The sequence below is a fragment of the Syngnathus floridae genome, chromosome 11, assembly GCF_059516105.1.
Source record: "Syngnathus floridae isolate MCC-2025c chromosome 11, RoL_Sflo_1.0, whole genome shotgun sequence".
Taxonomy (NCBI): Eukaryota; Metazoa; Chordata; class Actinopteri; order Syngnathiformes; family Syngnathidae; genus Syngnathus; species Syngnathus floridae.
Window position 1 is genome coordinate 8911423 of NC_142423.1, and position 7719 is coordinate 8919141.

Consider the following 7719-nt stretch of genomic DNA (forward strand, 5'->3'; position numbering starts at 1 on the left):
TCACACAATTTTATACCGAGTATCTTTTTCGGAGGGTTTTGAGAATCACTGATCTAGGCCAATTCCACGATTAAAGAACTTTTCAGGGCGGATTTTCAGGGCCGATGCAGGTGCAGTGAGACAGATGAGGAAAGACATGAGCGAGCAAATCTGCCCAAAAAAGAGAGAATGAAAATGACAGCGAGGCAGATTAGTTGACTCACAGTGGAGCTTGCGGGGACGGAGCCAAGCTAGAAGAAGCACATGATGCGCCGTGGCCAAAAAGTCGGCCTCGCTTAGAAATGACTGCAAAATTTGTACAAGGCTCATGTGTGGACGGCAAATGGCACGAGCACACCGAACCCAATCACCATTCCATGCTTAACACTACACACGTGTAATGGTTATTATGGAAGAAGAAGGAGGGGGGGAATGGAACCCTTTTTTCCCCCCCTTTTTATCTTGTGCCAGTGCGAGGCCATGGTGTTCCTTTATTTCTCAGCAGGGGGCAGCAAATCGCAATTTTTTTTACAAACAGCGCTTCACTGTAATTTTGGTTGCTTTTTGCATGTGTTGTCTTAACAGATGCAGTCTGCTCAAGAACAAATGCTTTTTTTTCTGTCCAGATTTCCAGACATAAAAATGGTCAAGCTGCAGGATAGTCGACAATTTGGATGAACACATGAAGTGGTGAAACAGAAGTTCTAATGATGATTCCATCTTTAAAAATGGTGTAGTTTATAACAAGGACATTTTAAAATATTATAAAGTACTATTTTGTTACTCGTTCTCATGATACTTTTTAGCCTGAAAGAATTATTGAGGCTTCAACTAAAGTTTTTAGATTTTCAAGATATTATAGTATGGTTTGAAATCAGCCACGTTAGTGTCTGTGCCTTGTTGTAGACAAATCAGGGAGGCAAGCAGATCGGGTAGGGTAGATCGGGTAGGGGTGCAAATCGGGTAGGGCAGATCAGGTAGGGGTGCAAATTGGGTAGGCAAGCAGATCAGGTTGGGGTGCAAATCGGGTAGGCAAGTAGATCGGGTAGGGCAGATCGGGTAGGGGTGCAAATCGGTAGGGGTGCAAATTGGGTAGGCAAGCAGATCGGGTAGGGCAGATCGTTTAGGGTACGAGTTGATATTATGGTTTCAAACTTGAATTAGGCTTTCAGATTAGGTTTAATGATAGCCTAATATCCAAATAAGAGCTCAAGACAGGGTTAGGCTTTTCAAATGAAGATTAGTAATTAAGGTTATCATCGTCATTAGCAGATACAATGAGTTGATGATGAGACACGGCTTTTGTTCTATTAATAATCATGTCGCCATTACATCGCCACTCGCCACGATACTTGTCTGTAGATTGGTGCGACATGCTCAAGGCGTACCTGCGTGGCCCAACCGGCGTGAAATAGCTTAGTGACCTTTAAGGGAGGTCAAAGTCACCACGTGTCTACGGGTGAATAAAATCTTTAGAAGACTTTAGCAAATGTAGCCTTATGTGTTTTATTCTCTGTTAATGAAATTTTGTATGCAATGAAGGTTAAATGATAACCTGAGAAATATTGTGTGGGATGGTAAACCACTGCATGTGTATGCCGCTGACTTTGTTTGGTGGGATTGTAATGTGCATGTGCGTGTTTGCTTTGCCTTTTGGGTGGGCCCTGTCTTGCATGATTGTGCAGTAATGGGTTTTGGCAGCTGTGTAATTTCTGTTGATTTATTCTGACCTTGAAAGAAAAAGACAAATATACTTGTGGGGTGTCATTTCCAGTGCACACACACATTAGTACTTGTTAAAGATGCTTGTTTAAAAAATGCAATAAATAATAATGAAAAAAAAAAATATATATATATATATATTAGTATATATATATATATATATATATATATATATATATATATATATATATATTTATTGCCATTATGTTGCTTTGTGGACTCACATCTTCAACTTTCGTACACTTCCATCAAATTCATTGAGTTGAACTGAACCATGAAAAATGTCTTTTAAAATTCTCGCATTATAAGGTCAAATGAGACATTGATGCATCGTTATGATTATTTCATGACCAGATTTTAAATCATGTCAGTTTCTTAATTATGGTGGACAGTATGAAGTATTATCTAGGCCAGTGTTTCCCAACCAGTGTGCCGCGTCACACTGGTGTGCCGTGAGAGATGTTCAGCTGTGCCGCGGGAAATTGTCCAACATTAAATACCGAGCGCATTGTAAACAGGATCGCCAAACCACAGGTCAGTTAGTGCAAGGCCTGGTCAGCCACTAGGATCCATAAAACCATATATATTCCATGCATTGTGAGCGAGGGTTCCAAAGTTAGTGCTCTGGATTCTCACCACAGTGACCTGGGTTCAAATTCCAGTGAGACTTAAAACATTTTATCATAAAAAATTTGCAACACAGTTGCTCGTGTGCTGCCCTATATAACCATACACCTCCCTAAAGCTTAGGGCTGGGGTTAGAGTTAGAGCTAGGGGTAGGGTTAGGGTTAGAGCTAGGGTTAGAGCTAGGGTTAGGATTAGCGGTAGGGTTAGGGTTAGAGCTAGAGTTAGTTTTAGGGTCAGAGCGAGGGTTGGGGTTAGAGCTAGGGTTAGGGTTAGAGCTAGGGTTAGTGTTAGGGTTAGAGCTAGGGTTAGCCTTAGGGTCAGGGTTCGGGTTAGAGCTAGGGTTAGGGTTAGAGCTAGGGTTAGGGCTAGAGCTAGGGTTAGGGTTAGGTTTTGAGCTAGGGTTAGGGTTAGAGCTAAGGTTAGGGTTAGGGTCAGAGTTAGAGCTAGGGTTAGGATTAGAGCTAGGGTTAGAGCTAGGGTTAGGGTTAGGTTTAGAGCTAGGGTTAGGGTTACTGCTAAGGTTAAGTTTAGAGCTAGGGTTCGGGTTAGAGCTAGGATTAGTGTTAAGGTTAGAGCTTGGGTTCGGGTTAGAGCTAGGGCTAAAGTTAGTTTTAGGGTCAGAGCGAGGGTTGGGGTTAGAGCTAGGGTTAGAGCTAGGGTTAGTGTTAGGGTTAGAGCTAGGGTTAGCCTTAGGGTCAGGGTTCGGGTTAGAGCTAGGGTTAGGGTTAGAGCTAGGGTTAGGGCTAGAGCTAGGGTTAGGGTTAGGTTTTGCGCTAGGGTTAGGGTTAGAGCTAAGGTTAGGGTTAGGGTCAGAGTTAGGGCTAGGGTTAGGATTAGAGCTAGGGTTAGGGTTAGAGCTAGGGTTAGGGTTAGGTTTAGAGCTAGGGTTAGGGTTACTGCTAAGGTTAAGTTTAGAGCTAGGGTTCGGGTTAGAGCAAGGATTAGTGTTAAGGTTAGAGCTTGGGTTCGGGTTAGAGCTAGGGTTAGTGTTAGGGTTAGGGCGAGGGTTAGGGTTAGAGCTAGGGTTATGGTTAGACCTAGGGTTAGGGTTAGACCTAAGGTTAGGGTTAGGGTTAGAGCTAGGGTTAGGGTTAGAGTTAGAGCTAGGGTAAGGGTTAGAGCTAGGGTTAGGGTTAGAGTTAGAGCTAGGGTTAGGATTAGAGCTAGGGTTAGGGTTAGGGTTAGTGCTTGGGTTAGCTTTAGGGTCAGGGTTAGAGCTAGGGTTAGGGTTAGAGCTAGGGTTAGGTTTAGAGCTAGGGTTAGAGCTAAGGTTAGGGTTAGGTTTAGAGCTAGGGTTAGGGTTAGAGCTAAGGTTAGGGTTAGGGCCAGCGCTAGGGTTAGGGTTAGAGCTAGGGTTAGGGTTAAAGTTAGGGTTAGGGTTAGGGTTAGAGCTAGGGTTAGGGTTAGAGCTAGGGTTAGGGTTAGGTTTAGAGCTAGGATTAGAGCTAAGGTTAGGGTTAGGGTTAGGGTTAGGGTTAGGGTTAGAGCTAGGGTTAGGGTTAGACCTAGGGTTAGGGTTAGAGCTAGGGTTAGGGCTAGGGTTAGAGCTAGGGTTAGGGTTAGAGTTAGAGCTAGGGTTTGGATTAGAGCTAGGGTTAGGGTTAGGGTTAGAGCTTGGGTTAGCCTTAGGGTCAGGGTTAGGGTTAGAGCTAGGGTTACGGTTAGAGCTAGGGTTAGGGCTAGGGTTAGGTTTAGAGCTAGGGTTAGGTGTAGAGCTAAGGTTAGGGTTAGGGTTAGCGCTAGGTTTAGGGTTAGGGTCAGAGTTAGAGCTAGGCTTAGGATAAGAGCTAGGGTTAGAGCTAGGGTTTGGGTTAGAGCCAGGGTTAGGTTTACAGCTAGGGTTAGGGTTAGAGCTAAGGTTAGGGTTAGAGTTAGGGTTAGAGCTAAGGTTAGGGTTAGGGTTAGAGCTAGGGTTAGGGTTAGAGCTAGGGTTAGGGCTAGGGTTAGTGTTAGGATTAGAGCCAGGGTTAGGGTTAGAGCTCGGTTTAGGGTTAGGGTTAGAGCTAGGGTTAGGTTTAGAGCTAGGGTTCGGGTTAGAGCTAGGATTAATGTTAAGGTTAGGGCTTGGGTTAGGGTTAGAGCTAGGGTTAAGGTTAGGCTTAGGGTTAGAGTTAGAGCTAGGGTCCATAAAACCATATATACTCCATACAATGTGAGCAAGGGTTCCATAGTGTAGTGGTTAGTGCCCCTGACTCTCACCCCAGCGACCCGGGATTAAATCCCAGTGAGACCTGAAATATTTTATCATAAAAAAATTGCAACACAGTTGCTTGTGTTCTGCCCCATATAACCATTGTAAATATTTGCTTGTGAGCTGCTCCATAAAACCATATATATTCCACGCACTGTATGCAAGGGTTCCATAGTGTACTGGTTAGTGCTCTGGACTCTCACCCCAGCGACCTGGGTTCAAATCCCATTGGGACCTAAAACATTTTATCATAGGGAAAAAGCTAAGTGAAAACCCCCACCTCCTAATTCACTGTTTGATCTTTGACGTCACTTGGACACTCCATTAGGTACACCGCCATTTTCAAGTGTACCAATAACAGGCCACTTTATTAGGGAAATATCATGGTCAAAGGTCACAGGTGTCAAGCTCTAGTCCTTGGGGCCTGCATTAACGAAGGAATCTTGGAACACATGTTGGAATGCGGCCCTGAGGACTAGTGCTTGACACCTGTGACCTTTGACCATGATATTTCCCTAACAGTGTACCTAATGGAGAGTCCATGTGATTCCCTCGTTAAGTGCACCTGCGTGAAAAGTTTTAGCTCCTGCAGAACGTGAAAATGACCAAAAACTTTTCACGCAGGTGGACTTAACGAGGTAATCTTGGAAAACGTTGGAATGTGGCCCCGAGGACTAGAGCTTGACACCTGTGACCTTTGACCATGATATTTCCCTAATAAAGTGGCCTGTTATTAGGTACACTTGGAAAAGGCGGTGTACCTAATGGAGTGTCCGTGTGATTCCCTCATTAAGTGCACCTGCGTGAAAAGTTTTGGCTCCTGTAGAACGTGAAAATGACCAAAAACTTTTCACGCAGGTGCACTTAACGAGCGACTCTTGGAAAACATGTTGGAACGCGGCCCCGAGGACTAAAGCTTGACACCTGTGACCTTTGACCATGATATTTCCCTAATAAAGCTGCCTTTTATTAGGTACATTTGAAAATGGCAGTATACCTAATGGAGTGTCCAAGGGACGTCACAGATCAAACAGCCAATCAGGAGGTGGGGGTGAGGGCGGGTGTGGCACTTTTCACCTTCACTTAAGCTTTTTCCCTGCGATAAAATATTTGAGGTGTCAATGGGATTTGAACCCCGGTCACTGCAGTGAGAGTCCAGAATACTAACCACTACACGAGGGAACCCTCGCTAAAGTTGCAAGGAATATATATGGTTTTATGGAGCAGCTCACCAGCAAGTAGTTATAATGGTTACATGGGGTAGCACACAAGCAACTGTGTTGCAAATTTTTCCATAATAAAATACCTTTGATCTCACTGGGATTTGAACCCAGGTCACCAGGGTGAGAGTACAGAGGACTAACCAATACACTGTGGAAACCTCGCTTACATATATATGGTTATATGGGGCAGCACACGATCAACTGTGCTGCAAATTTATCTATGATAAAATAATTTAGGTAGATTTGAACTCAGCTCACTGGGGTGAGAGTCCAGAGCTCTAACCATTACACTATGGAAGCCTCGCTTACATTACATGGAATATATATGGTTTTATAGAGCAGCTCACAAGCAAATAGTACTGGTTAAATGGGGTAGCACACGAGGAACTGTGTTGCAAATATTTCTTTGATAAAATAATTTAGGTCTCATTGGGATTTGAACCCGAATCACTAGGGTGAGAGTCCAGAGCACTAACCACTACACTATGGAAGCCTCACTTAAGTTAGGGATACCTTTTCACCAAGGTAAAATACACAAGTTGAGACACCGACTGATCGCCACTCAACCGCTGTCAGAACAGCAGAGCGTCTTTAAAAGTGATTTTGTTCTTAATGTCGCAATATTTTATAGAGCTAGTCTAAAACAGTAAACAAAGCCATATTGATTCTTTTGGATTTTGATCACAATCACTTTCAATAGTTTATTCCTTACACTGTCTAAAACCTTTTTTCAAAAACTGTCACTTTCATTTACAAAAGAAATACAATTTAAAGAATATTTAGTATTTATTTTTATTCAATTATTCGACTCTCCATACATATATAGGAATATAACTTTACATCTTTTGTTGTAATATAACTGATTTTAATATAGAAGCTGGTTTAACAATGAAAAGGTGTGCCGTTAATGAAAAAAGGTTGGGAAACACTGATCTAGGCCTTCTTTCCTTTCATTTCCAATTTGTACTTTCAACTCCCCAGCACATTTACATTTTATTCAACCCCCAATCAGCCTCCAGCTAAACACACAAGACACACACTTGGTGTTAGTGGGTCAAGTAACCATCGTGGGACCAGCCAGCGACAATGTCACTAATTTCCCTGTCAAGCGGTGACCCATTCAAGTTGGCTTGAATGGGTCACTGGTTAAGTGTAGTGTTGGCTCGTGAGTGAACGATTCGTCAAAAGAACGAATCTTTTCAATGAACGAGAGTGAACGAATCACTTCCTAAAGTGAATCGTTTTTTACTTCCAGTTCATATGACTTCAACCAGTGGGTGTCGGTAATGCGCATTGAAGCTGGTGCCACCTCGCCGTAAAACAAAACGAAGAAGAAACTGACCTTTGACAATCATTTGAAAATTTCAAGTAACATTACATGTGCTTTAACTAATATTTTCAGTGAATGTATTATTTCTTAACTTGTTTGCCCAAAGAACCAGAAAATAAAAATTTGGGACATAAATGTTCAAAGGTGCAAAGCCCAAATAAATTACTAAAACAACAAAAAACAACCTCATTATGAGTACATCGCAGCTTTACGCCATTGAGAGCACTACAACCTTTATGTGTTCAAAAAATCGTTCACAAAGCAAAAAATGTGCTACAATCAGTTCACGTTTGTCCAAAATATGAACGAGTTCATGAACTTTCAGATACAACACTGGCCATTGTGTTCATCACTCTCCTTCAATCACACTTCTTTCATTGACTGCCACAATAATATGCCGAAGTCAATGTCTTTTTCCCTCCAATCTCACAGCCATTATCGCACTTCTCTCTGCTTGACTGGCATGTGTGCGAGGGAACAGTTCACGGTTCACCCTTCATTTTATTTTAAATTGGATATAAATCAATGATCACACATTACCACTAAATTACTGCCTCTTGATATATTTTCCAAGTAGTGCAACCTTTTGCACCTTGCACAACGTGTACCGCACGTAATGAAAGTGGTCAATAAAAACAATCAATTGA